A 23,703-nucleotide genomic window follows, 5' to 3' on the forward strand; every position below is an offset into this window, starting at 1 on the left:
TAGGTCCTATTAGCAATCTGACAATCATATCCGATAGGGCAAACTCAATTGACAACGCTGTTAGAAGGTGTTTCCCAGATGCTTTTCATGGACTTTGTGGTGTTCATTTGTATAGAAATCTAAAATCAAGGTCTGCTGGTATAAAAAAGCACAAATGGACATACTGGAAGGCTGTAAAAGCTTATCGGGAAGTGGATTTCAATAAGCATATAAATTGTTTAAGACATGTTTTGCCTCAGTGTGCTCAAACACTAGAAGATGTCGGGTTTGAAAGATGGTCAAGAGTACATCAACTTGGAGCAAGATATGGTTTCATGACGTCTAATAGTGCAGAATCAATCAACGCTCTAAGTCGTCATTCCCGGAAATTACCCATTACTATGTTAATGGAGTTTTTTCGAGCCTCTATTCAACAGTGGTACTACAAGAAAAGAAACCATGCAGGTATTATTTCTTTGAATTCGTAACTTATCATATTTATATATTTTACTAAGTATTGTTTATTTAAATTTACAGGAACATTGGAACATCGTGTTACACCATGGACTGAAAAAAATAACGAAACGTGTTGTGAAGTCAACGTCATGAAGAGTTGAACCATGTTCAAACACTTTGTTTCAAGTACTGGATAATAACTTAAATGGGCTAGTCGATCTAAATGCAAAGACGTGTATTGTATGAAATGGCAAACATCTGGTTATCCGTGTGGCCATGTTATAAAGTTGCTCTTCATTTAAACCAAGATGATTCAAGCGCATACGCTATGGATTGCTACACTACAGAAGTTTATCGACAGACTTATGCCGAGATTGTCTACCTATTCCACATCCTTCTGAGTGGGACATACCAGATGACTTACAAACAGTTTTGCCACCAGCCATGGACAGAAGGCTACCTGGCCGACCAAAAGTCACGATCGTATACCGTCTAAGGGTGAAGAGAAGAAGAGATCGACATGTAGTCGGTGCAAGGAAAGTGGTCATACAAGGTTGACATGTGGATCACCAGTGCCATCAAAATCATCTTTTCCTCTACCAAATTATGGATCCTCATCAAAATCCAAAGCTCATATGGTGTCAAGCAAAAGGCAATCATCTTTAAAATCCCAATCACAATTGGCTTCACCTTTTGGGGCTGTTAACTTAGGTGATTTTTAAATGCAAACGTTGTATTATGTGGATTTTATGTGTGAACTTTTAACATTTTCAGTTGAATTAATGACTCAGGCCAACCATTTTGACTTAACCAACTCTTGTTATTCAGTTGTTATCACTTATTAGTCATGCATTTGACTATCGCAACACGGAAATTACAATCGCAACGAGAGAATCGCAATGCGAAATGAAAATCCCAACATGAAAATCGCAATGCGGAAATGAAAATCGCAATGTGAAATGAAAATCGCAACGAGAGAATCGCAATGCGGAAATGAAAATCGCAATGCGAAATGAAAATCACAACGAGAGAATCGCAATGCGAAATGAAAATCGCAATGCGAAATGAAAATAGCAACGAGAGAATCGCAATGCGAAATTAAAATCGCATTGCGATTCTCTCGTTGCGATTTTCATTCCGCATTGCGATTTTCATTGCGCATTGCGATTCTCTCGTTGCGATTTTCATTTCGCATTGCGATTTTCATTTCGCATTGCGATAGTCATTTTTGCCTTCAACATAATGCAGATTGAAATCAACAAAATCAACCATTACATTTCAATCAATTAAACAAGCACAAATAAGAATTATGTTCGCATCAATTACACAAATCAACTTTTACAAATCATCTTTTACAAATCAATTAAACAATCAAAAATAAGCATAATTCTTATTTCCGATCATCTACTATTGAATCAACTTTTACAAATCAATTAAACAATCAAAAAACAATCAATTAAACTATTGAATCAACTTTTGCAGCCATACATCATTTTCACGTAGTTCACTTCTGAGATTAACCTGCAGAAACCAAACATTTGCTCAAACACACTTTCTACACATCTAAAACCTACAAACAGCAAATTATTGAATTCTAGGTACTTAACCAAACATTTTCAAACCAAAGTCTATAAACTTACCAATTGTTTATGGACATTTTTATAACGCGGATGCAGGTAGGCAGCGTCTCGTATATATCAATTTAGCCATATAATGCCGAAACCACAAGCCTACTGCAACTCTATCTCTATCGGTGGGAGGTAGATACTTGGTGCTTCCCGGTCAAACGCTCCAACGCCAAGCATACGAGAGGACCACAATCTCCTCTGGCTCCGCTCGTTTGTTGTGGCGCGGTCTCGTCTCTAATAACTGTAATATTGAGCTTCTTTGGCTTCTTGTTTCCAGAACGAGTCCAATAATTGATCGCATCCAAGAATTTAGCCAAATGAGAGCTCCATCCCTTAATAACATCTCTTAAATCAGCCAATGATATGTAATTTATCATGCTGTCAACACTATTGTCTTAAGGGATGGGAGCTGAAGCTCGACGAGAATCCAATGTTTACGTTCCAAAACAGGGATAAACACCTGCAATCATAAGTAATAATTCATTCATTTGCGCACTTATTTCATAAACCTTTAAACTCAATCTAAAATAAATACTAACCTTATCGACCTCCCACCATGCAGGATAAAGTTTAGCTTGTCCATTGCCCAAATCAAATGATTCATCTCGTGCATTCTTCAAGTGAACGGCATTAAAAGACGTCGGCATAATTGTATATCGTATATTTTATTTTTCTTAAGTTTTCTTATTATTAGAAGACGTGTCACCCACGCATCGATATGCTGTTTTACAAAAAAGACATATATTAGTGACTTACATAAATTTAAAAAAAAATTAATCAAATTGAAATATAAGAAAAATATAAGACTTACCCCCCCCCCATCGAAATAGCCATTGTCTTCGACCCCTAATAATACGCCCCACCAAGACCGATCAAGCAACAAATAGATATCATCGGTGAGCTTGCATATGTCAGTGAAACACCCCTGGCTCCGCTCATGTAGATAAAATCAACTGCGGTCTTAGCCCAAAGGTGTTATCCAGAATTGTGTCCGGTAGTTGTTCCCTCTCCTCTTCAGATACCGGTATGGTACTGGCCGGTAACTCATACGAGAGCCAACTTGAATCCATCATGTCCGGCACGTCAGAGGGTTTCTCAAGAAGCCTACATATGACGCCATGTGAATCGGGCTCTTGAATGGTGGGAGGGACCTCTTCAATGATGACAGTGGCCTCTTGAACGGTGGGAGGGGACTCTCGAGGAATGATAGGGGGGGCCTCTTCAACGATAGGAGTGGACTCTTGAGGGATGACAGGCGAGTCGGGCTTCTTCTTGCGGTGTCTTCGCACTATTGGGGTGTACGGAGACTTAATAGCACGTGCACGCTGTTGATGCGTGAACTCCGTCGTGCAAGCATAACCCGACGTAAAGCATCCACTCTATCAGGCCGCTAAATAATTAAATACAAAAATCAGTAAATAAACAGACATGATATTTAAACAGTGAAAACAAAGACAAATATGTTTCAAACTTGCATTGTATTCACCCAAGTCATTATTCTATCATAGTTCACAAAATGCATCAGATAACAAAGAAAAAATGTTTCAAACTAATACCTGAAGTTAGTATTTGTCTTTGTTTTGTCTATTGGTTGAAGTAATGCAATCCATTCAAGTTTCAATTTGTAGAAGAAGAAATAGTTTACTTTCGCAACACGAAACTTAAAATCGCAACGCGAAATGAGAATCGCAACGAGAAACCAAAATCGCAACGCGAAACTAAAATCGCAACGCGAAATGAAAATCGCAACGACAGAATCGCAATGCGAAGTGAAAATCGCAACGAGAGAATCGTAACGCGAAATGAAAATCGCAATGCGATTTTGGTTTCGCGTTGCGATTTTGTCGTTGCGATTTTGGTTTCGCGTTGCGATTCTTTTGTTGCGATTTTCATTTCGCGTTGCGATTCTCTCGTTGCGATTTTAAGTTTCGTGTTGCGAAAGTAAACTATTTCTTCTTCTGCAAATTGAAACTTGAATGGATTGCATTACTTCAACCAAAAGACAAAACAAAGACAAATACTATTTCACAGTGTTAAAGAATACACAGTTTAGCAGAATTGGCAGCAACCGAACAAATTTACTTTCAACCAAAAGACAAACAAAGACAAATACTATTTCACAGTGTTAAAGAATACACAATTTAGCAGAATTGGCAGCAACCGAACAAATTTACTTTCAACCAAAAGACAAAACAAAGACAAATACTATTTCACAGTGTTAAAGAATACACAGTTTAGCAGAATTGGCAGCAACCGAACAAATTTACTTTCAACCAAAAGACAAAACAAAGACAAATACTATTTCACAGTGTTAAAGAATACACAGTTTAGCAGAATTGGCAGCAACTGAACAAATTTACTTTCAACCAAAAGACAAAACAAAGACAAATACTATTTCACAGTGTTAAAGAATACACAGTTTAGCAGAATTGGCAGCAACCGAATAATTTACTAAGCAATCTAAGTGAAATGGCTAATCTAAGTGAAATTACGAGTAAATTTATCATTAAGTTAAATATGGAAAATCTTAAACTTACCTCGTTGCGTAGAGTATGAACCTCATTCTGCAACGATACTATCATCTCACGTAGAGCGGCAACCTCACCACGTAAAGTTGACACTCCACACGCCATGCACCATCGTTATCGCGTAGAGTACCGATCTCCTCACGCAAGGCATTGACCTCATCACGTAACTCATCCCGTGGAGGTGGAGAACAAGGAGATAAATGTCGTGGCCTCTTTACCGGTCGCCTATCATGAGGTGATGGTGGAGAAGAGGCTCGATGATGTGACGGGATAGGTGATGGCTCTCGTTCTAGAGGTGTATAGTCGGGTAGATCGGGTGATGGCTCTGGGTGAGGTGATGGCTCTCGAATTGGAGGAAGTGGATGTTGCTCATCATCCGTGCCATCAAAAAAACTCTAACTAGCTTGCCACCAATCAGTGGCAAGCTCTTCCTCCGTGGGTGTCAGTCTTTGTAATGGAATGTTGGCCTCCTAACATATAAAAACTCAAACAAAGTTAAACGTCTACTATTAATAACTTGTTTATATATTATGAAAGTATTTGTGTTAACTTACATTATTTATTGTCGCATATGGTATTAAGTCTTCCCAATCCAACAGAGTTTTCCTCTTCCAGGAAATAGCCCTGGGAATATCATTTGACGTTTTTATTGCATATGTACGCATGCTGGGGAAAGCCTCGAATATCCAAATCTACAAACAATATAATAACAAAATTAGTAATTGTTAAATAATTAATTATAATTTTAGAAACATTATATAGAAATTCTTACCTTAAAGGCCCAAACAAAGCCTGACAAAGTGTATTTCGACCATCGCCACGCAAACTTTTGCGGTCATCAAAGGCAGTAGACAACTTAGTCCAGGTAGCTTTCCATATATACGAACCCCACGGAAACAGATTCCATGCATTCAGGTCCTCTACCAATATTATTAGCTCCCGAGGAATAGGTTGTCTGGCCTCTCTGCCTAAAAAGCCGGCATACACAAGTAGTAGAAGGCATACTCGGACAACATCGACGTCATCCATCCGAGTGAAACCAGCTTTCTTATTAAACAATTTCTTCAGGTCGTCGACGTGTAGGTTCGGCTTCTCCATTGACTCATCCGGAAAAACCCGAGATAACCATGATGGGCGGGCGATATGACGAGTGTACCGGCCTACATCATCGTGTCCGAATCGTAGACCAGTGATTAAGCAGAACTCCTTCCGCCCAAAACAAGTATACGCTGGTGGAAAATGAAACCATATCTCTTCCTCACCACGTTGTATACTGTCAGGTAGATTTGATGTCATGGTCTGAAGCCACAAATGGGTCAAATTAGCATCTCCACCCGGATGCTGTACTCTCAGCCATGGCCCGAAGCAGGTTTCCTCAACAATTGTCTTTGTGCAGGTGAAAGCTTCGAAGCAATTGTAGTGGCTAGGCTAACTTTATTCCTTAATGTCAATGAAGCCGAAAAAAATTTCTACAAAACAATAAACATACCAAGTTAGATATACCAAAACTACACTGTGAAGATATACCAAAAACAATAAACATAAAAGTAGTAGTTTATTCTTGAAACTAAAATTGCAACACTGTTTTGTCTTTTGGTTGAAATGAAAATCGCAACGAGAGAATGACTGTCGCAACGAGAGAAATGAAAATCGCAACGAGAGAATCGCAACGCGAAATGAAAATCGCAACGAGAGAATCACAACGCGAAATGAAAATCGCAATGCGGTTTTGGTTTCGCGTTGCGATTCTCTCGTTGCGATTTTCATTTCGCGTTGCGATTCTCTCGTTGCGATTTTCATTTTTCTCGTTGCAGATAGTCATTTCACGTTGCGATTTTCATTTATCTCGTTGCGACTCTTCTGCAAATTGAAACTTGAATGGATTGCATTACTTCAACCAAAAGATAGAACAAAGACAAAGACAAATACTAACTTGAAAATCGCAACGAGAGAATAGCAACGCGAAATGAAAATCGCAACAAGAGAATCGTAACGCGAAATGAAATCTAAGTGAAATGGTTAATCTATTATTGAAATGACCAGTAAACTTATCATCAGTTTCAATATGAAAAACCTACAATAATGCAAAAATTTCAAAATAAAAATAATTAAAAAAACTAACCCTCGGAGGTTGATTTTCCATTTCTGAATATTGTGAGGGATTTCTGACCGTGAATGGTTGTGAGGGATTTCGCCGGAGATGGGGACGGAAATCTTCGGAGATGGGACGGATTTCGCCGTAGAGAGTGAGAGATGGAGATGGGACTGAGTTGTGATTTAGGTTTTAGGTTATGAGTTGCGATTACGGGATTTTGTCTTAATATTCGTTTTTGTAATTTGAAAATAAAATACGCGTAGCGATTATAATGGCGCTTTAAAAATCGCGTTGCGATTTACGGATACGCGTTGCGATTTTACGTATTGTCGTTGCGATTTACGGATACGCGTTGCGATATACGGATACGCATTGCGATTTACGGATACGCGTTGCGATTTACGGATACACGTTGCGATTTACGGATACGCGTTGCGATTTATGTGTTCGCGTTGCGATTTTCATATTCGCGTTGCGATTCTGTAAAATCGCAATGCGAATTTGTACTATCGCATTGCAATTTTCAAGAATCGCGTTGCGATTTTGGAAACTGATTTGCGATTCTGGGGATCGCGTTGCGATTTTTATTTCGCGTTGCGATTTTGTTGGTCATTTTGGCAAATCCAAAAAAAATTGGTTAAAATCGTATATTATAAGGCATTTTTGGTCACTGAGGCGATTTTCTCTAAAGTAAGTCATGAGTTGACTTCACATTTAATATTTTAGAAAGTTTATTTAAAAATTGAGTGCTTAAATCTTTTTTATACGTGTCGTTTAATTTTTCTGTTTGAAATATTTAACTCTTTGTTTAGTTTCTCTTAAAATTTTCTATTAAGTTTGTTTAAAAAAATCATTTCATCAATATTTGATATGTGACCTGTTTCTGTTCATCTTTTTTATATATTATTTTTTCATTTTTTTAAAATAAACGAATAAAAAATTAAGAAAAAATAGGTGGAAATAACCCAAAATAATCTTTTACTACTTTTATAACCAATGTGATATTTGTTCAAGTCATTATGTCGTTCATCATTAATAATAAATTTGATCTATGCCCTTTTATTTTTTAATATTTTTAAGAAAATTTAAAATATTTTATGTCTCAATTTTATATTTTTAGAATTCATCTCTTCGAAAATGAAATTATAATCTAATTTTTAAAATTGGATTTGGTTTTATATTCGGATAAGAAATTCAGGGGAGATGAGAATATATATATATATATATATATATATATATATATATATATCTTAGATTGGGAAAAGAGAAAAATTGACAAAAAGGAAAAAGTTTAAGATGATAACGAAATGAAATTATTAGATATCAATTCTAACAAACAAATCTCATGGCCATCCAAAAAATAATACTCATTTGCTTTAAAAATCTAAACAAAAAATGAAGAATTGATGCAGTGTAGACTTTATAATTAATCACTTTAGCCTAATAAAAAATCACTATAAAATTAAAAATAAATTATTTAAAATAAAGGATAAATTATACATGTGACCATCTAACTATTACCTCTTTTCATTTTGTTCACTATTTTTGAAATTTTATCATTTAAATCACTTAACTATTTAAATTCATTCAATTAAACCACTTGTTGTTACTATTTAACAGAAAGCTGATGTGACAGTTAAAATATTTGATCATTATCACTTGGTATCAGTGACACATAACACTATTTGATTTGAAGATTAAATTTATTTTAATTTAATATATTTTTCTCTCCAATCAGAGGGTGACTCTCTAGAGGAAAGAAAATTTTAGACGCTTAAATGATTACTGGGGAATCGAACATGGGTTACTTTATCCTTCACAAGCAAGTTACAAATTCACTCACCTTGAAATCTTCCTACAATACAACAAAATTAACTATATACATTATTTCCTTTATCCTTCACAAGCAAGTTACAAAATTCACTCACCTTGAAATCTTCCTACCGTACAACAAAATTAACTATATACATTATATATTCATGTACCCACATCACATCAATACATTAGCTATTACCGAAAGCATATATCAAAATCACTCTAAGATTGCTTCATGTTACAACTCTTCAACTTCAGTGTAATTAACAAAACTAGGAAATGTGGTAGTAATGTCCCTGAATCAACGAAAAAAACGATATCGGTCCACGATGGTCGTACGAGCAAATAGAAAAGAAACCAGTAAAATAAAAGGTAACAGGAGATGGTTCACCAACTTTAAATGAGGAAGAGTCATGTTCTTCAAGAGGCCAGGACGTCGAAGTACGAAAGCTTTCCATTCTTCTTTGCTGATTTGACCATCTTTGTCGGCATCGATATCGGCAAATGTCTGGATAACATATGGAAAAACATCTCATGTTACAGAAAACTACACAATTAACTAGCAAAGAAAATCTAATTCGGCAAGCTTACTTGGTCCATGATAGACTCGAATAAGGTCATCCGGCAGTTTCATGTCGGATTCCATCAAAAGGGCAACTACCATTTGCTTGACCTGCACTCAACCAACAGTTAAGTATGACCATTTTGTAGAATACTAAATTCATGTCAAACTACTAGCTCGAAGGGGAAAAAACCCAGAGTTCTACTCACCTCTTCCCGTTCGATAAACCCGGTTTGTCTCAGATCATACAACCTAAATGCAACTGCAAGGAATTAACATTATACGGTTATATAAATCGATCTTTATTGTGTTGGTAAAATAGACTGCTGCAAAACGAGGTGTTAGCACTGACTGATATTAAATAAAATAATCAATCAGAATGATAACCGTGTCGTGGTAATCCACTGCCTTAGAAGCAAATTCGTCCCGATGTGTGTAATCGCTACAATGGACGAATATATATCAAAGTGAGGAGTGTTTCAAAGCAAATGTTTGCTCAGAATATATATCAAAGTGAATGAAATTGCCATCTATTTATAGGCTAAATAGTGAGGGCAAAATAGTCACTTCTAAATCATAATTTAATTCTATTAAACATAAAATTAAAATCCTTTAAAAGAAGGTTACAAGTTGAGCATTACCAACATTCCCCCACTAATGCGAAAGAATTCTTTCGTAAAGATGAGAGCCATGAAGTTAAAACATGAGAAGAACAATAGCGAGATTAGTTGCTTAAGCACTAGTGAACGTATCTATAACTAGTACATAGTGATGATGAGCAATCCTTCTCTTAGATAAGTGAAACTAGTCTTGAACTTTCTAAGATTGGGGTAAACTCATAACACACAACTAATCCCTTCATCCACCAAAATCCTCGATGTGTCTACAAAAAGTATATACAAAAGTGTATATAGGTTTAGCCCTCTTTTCTCAGGATTCTAATAAGTGTACTAGAAAAACGACCCAACGTTTTTCATAGAAGGTGGCTAATCCTTCTCACTTACGTAGGTTATTTCATCAGGTCTATCTCAACATAAACCACTCAAACTGAGCTATGAAATAATTAAGAGCTTTTATAATAGCTCAACCTCACAAAGGGTATTGTGAATTTCTTTAAGTTCATTAAAAATGAACCACCCAAACTCTGGGATAAGAAATCATTAAGAATAAATATTCAACCTCATAATTCGGTGAATTCAATATGTCCTTCTCACTAGGAACTCCCATTCAATATGTCCTTCTCACTAGGAACTCCCAAACTCTTGGGTTTGAATTCATTAAGAATTTAATAAAACTCATCCTCTCAAGCGGTAAGTTCATCTAGTCCTTCGCGATTAGAACTACCCACTCAACTATGGGTTATGAACTTATTAAGAATAGATATTCAGCCAAAATCGATAAATTCATCAAGTCTTTCTCACTAAGACCACCCAAAGCCTGGGCTATGAATTTATTAAGAGCAATTAAGCTCATCCTGGGCATGCACATTATTCATCATAGGGATAGGCAGTAGGAATGTGCACTATGAGTCTTTCCATGGTTTCGTTTGACCACATGGAACTTAGATAACTAAGTTGGGTATCCACCATGAATTTCTCAACCAATGGGCTTTAGACCCATCCCCCTCGATGAATCTAGGACCAAGGATCTGCTAGGTTCCTTTCCGACTTCACATACTCTAAAGAGAGCACTCAGTTCTTTATTAAGTGTCTAACTGATTCATGCCTTATGTGAATGTGCATTTTCTTACCATTGTATATATATCACAGTTTGTGAATCACACAACAAAGAAATCGGAGTAGTCGGTCTTCCCCACAACGAAATATCTGCTAACAAGCTTCTGAGCCACTAAGCTTCTTGCCCAGCTAGGTCAAGAGCTTTAAACTCTGACTCCATGGTAGAACGAGCAATACAAGTCTGTTTTGATGATTTCCACGAGATTGTTGCTCTACCTAAAGTAAAAACATACCTGCTCGTAGAGCTTACCTCATCATTATCAGAAACCTAGTTGGCATCACAATATCCTTTCAGTACCACAGGATAGCTAACAAACTCAAGTTTCCAATCCAAAGTACCCTTAAGATACTCCAGTAAGCATCTAAGAGCAATCCAGTATTCACCACTCGGATTATGAGTATATCTCACAACATAAGCAATATCAGACCGTGTATAGTTCATTAAGAACATTAAGATTCCGATTAATTTAGCGTATTATGTTTGGGAAACGCTACTTCCTTTATTCTTAAAGAGATATATGCTAGGGTCACAAGGATTCGAACAGGGATGAAATCAAAACTGTCAAATTTCTCTAACACTTTTTCAAGATAATGTGCTTTACTTAATGAAAATCCCTTTTCAGTTTTGGTAATTTTGACTCCTAAGATTACATTTACTTCTCCCAAATCCGTTATCTCAAATTTAGTGGACAAGAAACTGTTTGTTTTGTTAATGGACTCAATGTTAGAACTAAAAATCAACATGTCACCAACATACAAAACTTATGATGATGCAATCAGTACCAAACATCCTCGAATACACACAAGCATCCGAACCATTCACAACAAAACCAAAACTAAGTATAGTTTTATGAAATTTCTTGTACCATTATTCCCATATAGATCTCCTCATCTAGATCTCCATTCAAAAATGCAGTCTTAACATCCATTTGATGTACTTGCAAGTTATGAATGGAGGCTAGTGCAAATAATGCACGGATCTTTGAGATGTTCATAACGGGGAAGTAAGAATCAAAGTAATCTAAAACAAACTTGTGAGTGAACCCTTTGACAACTAGCCTTGCCTTGTACCACTGGATCAAACCATCTAGTCTCATTTTCTTCCGGAAGATTCATTTGCTACAGATTGGTTTAAATCCTCTAGGCAAGTCAACTAATTCCCAAGTATGATTAGACATTATCGATTCTAGTTCATCATTAAAAGCGTTTTTTCTAGAAACTAGCATCGATAGATCTTATAGCTTTTTTAGGATCCTCATATAACATTTAAGCTATATGATCAGAAAGAGAGTCTAAATCATTTATCTCAGAAATAAAGGAAGTGATAAAATTTGGTCCAAATAGCCTTTTACTTCTTCTAGGCTTGAAATCAATTTCTTGAGAAGACCTAGCAGGAATACTAGAAGAAGTTGATAGAATATTTTCTATTTGAGTTTATGCATTTAATCTACATTTTAAGACACCCCCACATTTCTAACATTTTAGGATATCTATAAGTGTCTTGAAAAACGTGTAAACAAATACTCAATCATACTAGAGTAAAGTTTGTTATGAGTTTTAACCATAAAATTATATTTTAACAAACTCAAGTTTTGTTTACACATAATTATGTTCTCAAAGTTTTGAGAAGTTACAAATCATTAAGATTAAAATGCATAAATTAATATGAAATTCTTTATGACTTTTCCTCATTCAAAATGAATTTTTATTTTTCCTAACATCAGAAAAAAATGATCTCAAGTTTAAAACAAGAGATTTTAGCACAAATTCTGAAATAGATAATCTCTGTTCTTTCTTCTACTTAGGAAAATCACTTGAGATTTAATAGCTACAATATACTTTTAGTAGCAATAGAATCTATCATATTCTCATTCATGATATTCAACATATTAGCCTTAAAGAGATCATCATATATTTTATTTACTATGACTAAATTTGGTATTTCACTCAACCAAATTAATCTCCACTCTTTTAACTTCTGCATTAAGTTTTAAGAGTTTTTATCTTGTCATAGTATTGGAATAGTGAGCATAGTTATGAACAATGCACCAGGTAGGTTTCTATGAAAGAGAGGTGGTGCACTAGGCACACTTAAGTACCAAGTCTTCATAGAACCAATCCTAGACATGCACTTTCATACTCATCACACTACTTTCCAATAAATCATTTGTGAATTTTCTCTTTCTTTAAATAAGATCTCTTTAAAGAATTATGCTTGATACTTTTACTCAAAATAGTATCTTATTAAGCATATATATTTTTGGGCTCACATTATCATCTTAGCCTTAGTAGTACTACCTTAGTCTTTACTAGTGGTTTTATCTCATTTCATAGTATCCACTAAGTTTTAAAGACTAACTTAAAGGCTCACGCAATCTAATTCATGTATTTAAAAGGCATGAATTAATAGGAAACAAGTCTAAATAAACTGACCTCGCAGGTAGAATCAAAATTGCAATTAGACTTGTTCATTCTCACCATGCATGCAACTTCATTCTTTGCATCATCATCTTCATGATTCTCCAAAATTGTAATCATCATGTTATCTTTATAAATTTCTCAAAAGAAATTATTAGTATGATAAAATAGTTGATATTATTTTCACCTAATATTCAGAAACTGAATAATCTTACCCCCACATGAAAATAAATAGTTACCTTTCTCCACATATCAACTATCATACATGCAAATTAAAACTTTTGCCATTCGACCGTTCCAATGTTTTGAATAACATAACCCAAAATATTTATGAGCTTTTAATAAATATTTTCCATAACCATTTGGCCTTTAACAATTATAAATTGTTATTAATCTTTCACTAATCTAACCATTAAAATTGTTCTTCAATTCAATAAACCATACTAAAACCAATGTTTCATGGCCATTATGAAATTCATTAAAAGCTATAAATAATATGGTTCTATCATAAAATATTTATAATGTACCTTGCAATTGGATATATCATACTGTATTAACACATTGCACTAAGACATGGAAATGTAACATACTTCCAATAGAAATTGCAATTCTCACCTGCAATTCTTTCATAAGTGCATACTTGAATGTAATTCACTTGCTAGAGTGTAAACAACAATTCTCAATTATTTTATTATAAATATCGTTCAATAAAAACATTTAGTGATAAAATATTTCTCCTTTGAACAAATAAACGTTTTTATGCTTCCTCCTACTATCAAGGAATCAAACAGTTATTTTCAAATAATAACTTTATATCAATGCATTAATAGTTTATAACCATGCATTTTAATGAATTGCAATCAAGTTAATTGCTTTATGTATATGCATCAATCTCATGCATTTAATCTCGTGTATTAATATGCATTATTATGCATTAACGTTAAATTACCATTTCGAATGCCTTTAAGCACCTATTTTTAATTCCTTTAACGCTAATGTCATGCAATTCTTGATCTTAGCACAATTATGAAACTTAAAAGCTCTTAAGTACCAAACGCATGGTTTAAAACATATTTACCGTTTACTAATCACTATAAATTATCATAAAGTATGCATTCGAATGATATTACCTTACCCATACAAACATTTACTTTACATTAAACGTTCAGTTGTCTTGACAATATTTTAATACCCAAAAACTTGTATAGCTATTAAATAATACTTAACAGTTGTTTCCAATCATGCATTATTCATACATTGCATTCCTCACAAACGTTTAGAAACATTCTAATAATTTTTGCAAAAGCTATTTGCAAATATTTAAAGCTTTTAGTTGAAATGGTTTAGATATATTGTTCGTACTAACCTTTTGATTCTTACCATTCCGAGAAGTGGGATGAATTCCAACTTTGCAAAGTAAAGACACTATCTCATGCAGTGTCATCCATATTCGATGTTCAAAATTTATCATACCTTTGTAAGAATCATGTGTTAACAGCAGTATAATGAATTTGCTTCTAAATTGTTGGTAAAATAGACTGCTGCAAAACGAGGCGTTAGCACTGACTGGAAAATATTAAATAAAATAATCAATCATAATGATAACCGTGTCGTGGTAATCCACTGCCTTAGAAGCAAATTCGCCCCGATGTGTGTAATCGCTGCAATGGACGAACAGCCCCCTGAGGTTAACACGGATCTCCAAGAATTCCGTACACCCGAAAACTGGAGTGAACTTGGTGGTATTGCTCTTCTCTCAACTCAAACAACACTCAAAAGAGAGGAGTGCTTCAAAGCAAATGTTTGCTTAGAATATATATCAAAGTAAATGAAATTACCCTCTATTTATAGGCTAAATAGTAAGGGCAAAATAGTCACTTCCAAATCATAATTTAATTCTATTAAACTTAGAATTAAAATCCTTTAAAAGAAGGTTACAAATTGAGCATTACCAACATATTGATCCAAAGCAGATGATTTCTCGGTAAAATTTACAGTCAATCTTATCTTCTACAGGGGAGTATGGATGAAATATGTTGAGGGCATGGACGAATTCGTCGAATTCGATCACACCATTCTTCTTTTCATCAAAAAGATCAAAAACCAACAAGTAGAGAGAGATTATTAGATATATGAAGTACAGTAAAGATTCAAGCAAAACTCCCTTTACAACATTCAAAGAAACAGAAAGTTTAGTTTACCCTGTCAAGGAAAAGATTCTCTCCATATGGAGTTTGGAACAATGCTAAAAGAAGCTCTTCCTGCAACACAAAACAGCCCATCAAAAAGAAGATTCATGGCAATGAAACCAAGTTTGGCTTCTGAATCTCAATTTTACCTTGTGAATCGTCCCATCATCAATGATTGAACTGCTCAATTTCTTGAATAGTTGGTACAATGCCTCCACTTCATTCACTGTAACTGCATCGTAAGTTCATAATCAATAAGGAAAAATCATATAGATGAACACATATAGATAATCGAGAGGCAAAAGTACATCGAGATTCATTGGCAAGACGGGTGATATCTGAGAACCCTGTCAATTAATCGAATTAACGAAGCTAAATAAAATTTTTAAATTTTTAATATATTATTTATATATCACTTAGCTTTAAAAATGTTTAAACTTCGCTTTTGAATTAATCGACCGAATTAACTAAAAATATTAAATATATAATATATATTATTTGAAATTTCGGTTATTTTTATAAAGAGAAAATAACTTCAGTGACCAAAAATCCCAGATAATATACGATTTTGACCAACTTTTTTTGGATATGCGAAAATGACCAACAAAATCGCAATGCGATCTCTAATTCGCATTGCGATCTCCACTATCACAAATTCGCGTTGCATTTCGCGTTGCGTTAGTTGAAAATCGCGTTGCGATTTTCCATTTCGCGTTGCGATAGTTGAAAATCGCGTTGCGATTTTCCATTTCGCGTTGCGATAGTTGAAAATCGCGTTGCGATTTTGCATTTCACGTTGCGATAGTCTACAATGTCGTTGCGATTTTCCAAATTCGTTGCGATAGTTAAAAAAAAGATTTTGTTTCTTAAGAATTTTCTCTAAAAAGATAGTATCCGCACGGACGTGTCGAAGACACGTACGACCACGACCACGACCACGACCACGACCCGACCCGAGACAGACGGCGGCGGCGGCGCGCGAGAGTCCCCTTGTTCTCTATCATTCAACAAGGAAGTGAGAAAGTCAAGCCTTAAATATCATTCCCAATAGTGTTTCCAATACTATGTGGGATTTGAGCATTACCAACACTTGTTTCCAATACTATGTGGGATTGATCCTTAAATAGTGATATTATTTTTGAATGTTTTGCTTAAAATTGCAATAATCGCGATTGATTGTAGATTGACTTTTAATTATGACATATTTAATCGTATAATACTAATGCAATTGGTTGCTGATTCAGTTGTTTTAAGGTGCATAATTGTTAATTGTTTCCTGAATAATCACATTGTATTGGAAACAAGTGTTGGTAATGCTCAATCCCACATAGTATTGGAAACAATATTGAGAATGGTATTTAAGGCTTGGCTTTCCCACTTCCTTGTTGAGTGATAGAGAACAAGGGGGACTCTCGCGCGCCGCCGTCCGTCGTCCGTCTCGTCTCGTCTCGGGTCGGGTCGTGGTCGTGGTCGTGGTCGTGGTCGTGGTCGTGGTAATACGTGTCTTCGACACGTCCGCACGGATTAGAGAAAATTCTTAAGAAACAAAATCTTTTTTTTTACTACCACAACGAATTTGGAAAATCGACAACTGTAGACTAGGATAATCGCAACGACAACTGTAGACTATCGCAACGCGAACTGGAAAATCGCAACGCAATTTTCAACTATCGCAACGCGATTTTCAATTATCGCAACGCAATTTTCAAATATCGCAACGCGATTTTCAATTATCAAAACGCGAAATGCAACGCGATTTTGTTGGTCATTTTCGCAAAACCAAAAAAAGTTGATCAAAATCGTATATTATCTGAGATTTTTGGTCACTGAAGTTAAAATATTTTCAAAAAAAATTGATTTAATTAAGGGTTAAAAACAAAAAAATTGATTAATGGTTTTTTATTAATCAAACCCACCGATTAAACAACTTAATTTTGAATCAAATGTAACGTTTTTTCACCGATAATCTGTTGCTTTTACTTGATTCACAAGCTTGAAAGTAGGAAGCTGCAATAAACACAGAAGCCTTCCATCGATAGAATGAAGTTCACGCTCCGTCCGAAACACAAACTGCCTCTTCTGGAAAGATGATATTAGCTGACGCGTACTTGTCAAATATTAACGTTTTGGTTAAATTGTGGTGTTAGCCCCTGTATTATGCTCAAATACTTAATTTAATATATATATATATCGACTCTCTATTTTTTATAATATCATTAATTAATCCAAATAACTAAATAATTAACACCATGGATTTTTATTAAAAAAAGTACCCTATCTAACATGAATGATCAAATTCATAAATTAGCATTTAATTTGATCTATAACATCTATTAACTTATTTCTTAATTAATAAGCTTTTTTCCATATATTTTATGAGCCAACCTTTTGGAAAGGATAACGTTGTTTATCGTTATCAATTGCTTAAACTTGTATACACTTTCTAGATGGAATCAAACATATAAACAAATAATTTAATTATAAAACATCGTTTTTAGTAAAGATAATGTAATAAATAACAAAAGTCGCCTATGATCAGTGTGATTTTATATGAGTTGTTATTTAATATAAAGTAGAAACTCTTTAAATTAATACTCGGTAAATTAATAAACTCTCTAAAATAATAAATTTGTCTGGTCCCGATTTGGGCCAATGTAAAAAATTGAAAAACTCGATAAAATAATAAGATAATAATTTTTCGTGAGATCCCTTTATAATTTTCGGTCCCAAGAAAATCATAAATTAATAATTCATAGAAACTGAAAAAAATATATTACACTCTATTGAAATATGATTCAATAGTTGTCTGTTTTCTTTTAAAGTTCAAGTCTATTTGGAGCTCATTATTAATTTAACTCATCTCTTGCAACGTAATTCTAAGAGGCATAGACTAATTTGCCTTTTTGTTTGGTATGTACAATATAATTACTTAAAAACTCTTTAAATTAATAATTATTAATTTATCGATAAATTAATAACTCTCTAAATTAATAAATTTCTCCGGTCCTGACATTATTAATTTATAGAGTGTTATATATATATATTGTTTAAAATTTATTTTATATAAACAGTATATTTTAATTTTTTTTATCTTTAGATATTAAATTTTAATTCTAAAGTTCTAAAATTATCCTTCAAAATAAACTCTAAAATTTTGAATCTTAAATCCTAAACACAATATGTGATGATAAAATAGCTAAATTATATACATGTTCTGTATTAAAAACATTATTTGCAAATTGCAATAAAACAATCAAGCGTAAGTTGTTAGATTGACTAAATTGAAAATAAAATATCACATGCATTACTCATTTATGTTTGAATAATCAACTCTTGGTTGCTGTAATAAATCGTTATATATATGTGCCGAGCGATGTGGACTGAATCACGATATATTTGGTTTTAAATATTCGTTTTACATAAAATTTGATTTTAAACATTTTTTTCTTATAGAAAAGACATATATTTGTAACACACTCATACCGATGTAGGTGACCAAATCCAATTCGAGGTGTTACATTAGGGCCATCGGAGCGATCCACAGTAAAAAAGATGAGAAATTAAATTTTTTTGTTATAACATGTAAAATCATAAAATAATTTATAAATAAAATACCAGTTCAGAAAACAATTAATATATTACAAACATAATTAAAAGCATACAAGTTCCAGACTCAATATAAAAAAAAATCAAATGTGACCTACATGTCTCCTAATTATACAAGTATCGTACTCGCCAGCAATGCCGGAGGAACTTGTTCGCGCTTTGTGAGTACTAAATATGGACGCGAAATATGTGCAAGTATTCACAATCGAACAAGTAATATAATGATGAGTGAATATCGTATCCACAGGGATTGAAGGAAATTTATCAGTTCAATTAAAGCAAAAATACTTTATCTAAGTATAGTTAGTAATGATATGTACTAATATAAATGCTGAGGCAAGGTAAAATGTATGTTGGTGGAGATGGAATGATAGTGTGATGTGGCAGCAAATAGAGATGTCGTGGCAAAATAGATTGTGTGTAGTGTAATCAAATGAGAATGTAAAGGCAAAACAAAATATAAATGCTGTATTTGAATAAAATGGCTTGATAATCCTCACACAACAAGCTACTATGAAAATCAATTATAGGAGTCACTTAGGAAACTTAAGTCTATCTTCTCAGGATGGTCTAACTTCTATGTTTTACTTGCCGTACAGAGTTTACGAAAATGCCCTATGCTATCTCTAGTCAAGGGACTCAACATGTTGAAAATGCCATGGACCTCTTGGCATTAGCAGGTGCAGGGATCCCATCAGTTCAATAGAATATGTCACGAGAATACAACTCAGCATTATCACTAGCATTTAACCTCTCAACCGGGCACTACTCCTTTTAGTCGATTGAAATCCTAGCCTTATGTTTATGTTGATACTCCTTAGTTTCTCTCAAACGTTAAAGATGAGCTACTTAGTTTTTCTCAAACACTAAGTATTTTCCTAAGGAATGACTACTCTCATAGCTTCTACAACCTAAGTGATTAAGCACCATAAACAAAACAAATAAAATCATAGAAAAAGAACAATCATCCTTTAAAGAAAAAACTTAAACATACATAGTGAACTCTCACCAAATAAAGCTAGTTCATGGTGGGGTTCGAATAATCCATGAAATAAATCATAAAATACATTCGTTCATTGCAACCCCAATAAGACAAATGAGAAATAAAATCAAAGGGAATGAGGAAAAACCTTTGACGCACGCTGTCGGAGCTCTCATTGGCCACCACGAACTACCTTAGCTCACCAGCTCCTCTCGGATGCCTAGCTTGTCACTCCCTCGAGCTTGCTAATGGAGGAACACCAATAAAAATGGAAGAAAAATCTTCTGTGGATGTGGAGAAAAATCAAGAAGATGATGATCTTATTTTTCTCTCTTGTAAGATGTCCTTTTATAATAAAAATATCTAAGGGTATTATTGGGAATTTTGCACTCAAAATACCCATCATACCCCCAAATTCATTCATTGGGCGCGAAACTTATCTCTACATATGGCAGTGGACCCCTTCAGGCTGTTACAAGCAGTAAACATTTGCTTTGACAATTATCCTCTTGTGAAAATATCTTGTTTTCTTTTCTGCGCCAGAAATGCCAAAGCATTGCAGTCTGTTTTAGCAACATATGATACCGCGACATTTTTATTAGCTTTCCCTATTATCCTTGTTTCTTGTACATCACTAGCTAACCATACATTTCCCATCATATAGCACCTTAACAAAGTAAAATAACACAACCACTACAAATGCAACTACATGAATCTAAAATGACCTATATGAACCCTTAGACAAACAATAACTTAAAGTGAAAAAGGCCTTAAAAGTAGCATTTTTACGGAGTTATCACACTCCCAAACTTAAACTATTGCTTGTCCTCAAGAAATAGATAGCAATTAACACAATCAAAATGTCATGGCAATTTTCAACAATAGGACAATCAATACAAAAATAGAATTTCAACCCTCAGAAAAGTTGGCTTAAACATGCTAGACATATCAAGAAATCAAATACTTTTCCCTAGGTCAAGATTCTTTGTGTTTGCGTGTGTGCATGATTGTATCCAATCTATACTTAATGAATCTAGACAATTTCCAGTTGAGTTCCCTAGTTTTTCCAAGACATTTACTCATTCATTAAGACATTTATACTCCTTTTCACTTAATACATATTTTATTTTCTTTTTTTTACGATGCTACGAAGGGAGTCAGCTCATCACACCTACCATCCCACACTCTAGGTGAAAGGGAGCATACCTTCCACCTCCGAGCTAGTCAGGTAGAGTTATCACATGACTGCTTTCATTCACTCGTATGCACACGGCTGCCATTTATTAAAGAGAATTTTGGGCAATGCCATGACAAAGAGGAGTGTCCCTTTAAAGCTATGACGAAGCATTTATTCATGATTAAACAAAATTCAAACATAAGGGAGTTCTTTAAACAATGATTTATCATTTAATCATAATACCATATTTTAATACCAAGGTTAACCAGAGTTCTTTCATAAAAACTTCTTAAGTTCCTTAAGTATAGAGAATATACAAATCGTGTAAGAATAATTCACAAATCATCAAGCCCTAGAGTCAATTCTATCATTCTTAACAGTCATTCACATTCAATTTCTAGCCTAACAAGTTCGTCATCATCAAGTATCATCAAAACATTTCATCTAACTGTCCTACCATTTACTGATGTCATGACATAATGTTATGCTTCTACTATCATGCACATGTTCTACAAAGAACTCTACCTCCCCCAAACTTGAGAGAAACATTATCCTCAATTCTTAAGAGAACTAAGTAACTAATTAAACTAAATGTAATGTCATGCTATGCAAAAATGAATGCAAAATGAGTTGAAGATGAGGTACCTCAATTTCTGTGGTGGTGTCACGGTAGAGGTGCTTGCAGTTCCACGCCTGGTGCATTTCTTTAGTGGTGTGGGGCTTGATTTTGAAGATGTGGAGTAATAACGGGCAATGAAGGTGTTAACATGTCCCGCCAAAGTCTTGATAAAACTGTCGGTTCGACGCGTGAAATGATGTATTGGTGCTTCATCAGGACTAGAAGCTGCAAGGGATAGCTCAACAAGAAAGTCATGAGTAGGGGACTAGGATACAAGATCTGGTACGGGCTCAGAATCAATAGGATCATCATCATCAGGCTCAGGGGTTGCTTTGTCATCGTCAAATGTCTGCAGAATTTCATCCGGGAAACCTAGTAAATTCTGTTCTACATGAGGGATCATCTCTTGAAATATTGACTCCACTATAGTATCCCTATACTTGATGTAGCCAAAGAAATTCTTTATATCACCCGTGAGAGCACTCAAGTGAGTCATTATTTGCTGGACATATTTTTCGAGGGCGAGTAGTCTTGCCTCGACATTGCGGGGTTTTGTCTTCCTCGGACTCCTTGGTATTGGATGTATTGGATTTAGGGTTAACCAATCCCAACAGCATGGGTAGCCGTGCTCTTGTGATGCCCGTCACTCCTTAAAATTTTTTGTCAAATATGCTTTCAGTCACTTTTTTCTTTCGGTACAATGCCGTGATAAGGTTCGGGAAAGCCAACGCACTAGATTTCTTTCCTAAACACTCATGAACTTGCTCAACAATTATTCAGCCAACATAAATGGAACAAGAAACCATAATAGAATGTAATAACATTAGACGATGAAAGGTTACCGTTGTGTTATGGGCAGTCGACATGAGCTTATGTTTCATGAAGTGGTTCTATAATTTCGCGCGAGGTTGGAGACGCTCCCGGTTGACGAAATAACAACTAGTTTGATGGCCATTGTAGTTGGTGTTTGGCAAAAACAAATCATCTAATATCCCATCATACATTGCACTATCAATTTTCTTCTCAAAATCTGCATGCTGATCTACAACACCCTGCAAATGAAAATAGCAATTGATCACAGATGGTGTAAAATGAATATATTTACCTCTAACAAAGATGTCATGTTGGTTTGGTTTTGAGATGTTTGCATAGAACTCATTAACCAAGGAAGTATTGACGGAGCCGAGATACACACAAACTTCTGCCATTTATGGGGCTTGACAATGTCCATGATGTCCGACCCAAAACCACCATCTTATTCCTTAGTGAAAATGAACCCCAACTCAAAAAAGAGTTTTTGATTCGTAAATTTTTGGAACCGCTCCTTCACAGCTTAATCAACACACTGTTGAAGAAGAGTAGCTTTAGCTCATGAGGGTCGAGTTTGTACCATACTTTTTGCCAGTTTGAGAGGAAAAAAATAAAAAATTGAGAGCTTTTGCTGTGCTACATGGTGTCGGTGTGAAGGGAAATAGAGAAGAAGGAGATGAAAAGTTAAAAGAAATAGTGAAGGAGAGAGAGAGTGAGTGGACGGTTGAAAAGAAGTGAGTAGATGATGTGAAATGGGTAGGTGAAAAAGTAAATTGTAAACATTAAATAAGGGGTGAAAGGAAAATTCAAAAAAAATGGAAATAAAACAAAATAAAGGAATAAATTGTAAAAAGAATATTTACCTCCTTAATTTTGTCTTTTCTTCCCTTTGTAACCTCTCAATCTGTAAGTTTGAGTACTGGTGGGTCCCTATAGTACAAAACTAATTATAAATATCCATTAATAATAAAAATAAAAATAATAAAAATAACAATAAAAATATATTTTTTATTTTTATTTATGCACAAACAATAAAATCCAATGTCGTGGCATTGAAATTAGGTTCACAGGGCGGGTAAACTCAAATGTCGTGCAACTAAAGC

General features: G+C 34.6%; 1 pseudogene; it reads right to left on the reverse strand.

The window, feature by feature from the left end:
- Window positions 1-8,668: 8,668 nt before the first annotated feature.
- LOC120147866 lies at window positions 8,669-22,286 on the reverse strand (annotated as a pseudogene).
- Window positions 22,287-23,703: the final 1,417 nt, after the last annotated feature.

This window comes from Hibiscus syriacus, unplaced genomic scaffold (assembly GCF_006381635.1).
Source record: "Hibiscus syriacus cultivar Baekdansim isolate YM2019G1 unplaced genomic scaffold, ASM638163v2 tig00110944_pilon, whole genome shotgun sequence".
NCBI lineage: Eukaryota > Viridiplantae > Streptophyta > Magnoliopsida > Malvales > Malvaceae > Hibiscus > Hibiscus syriacus.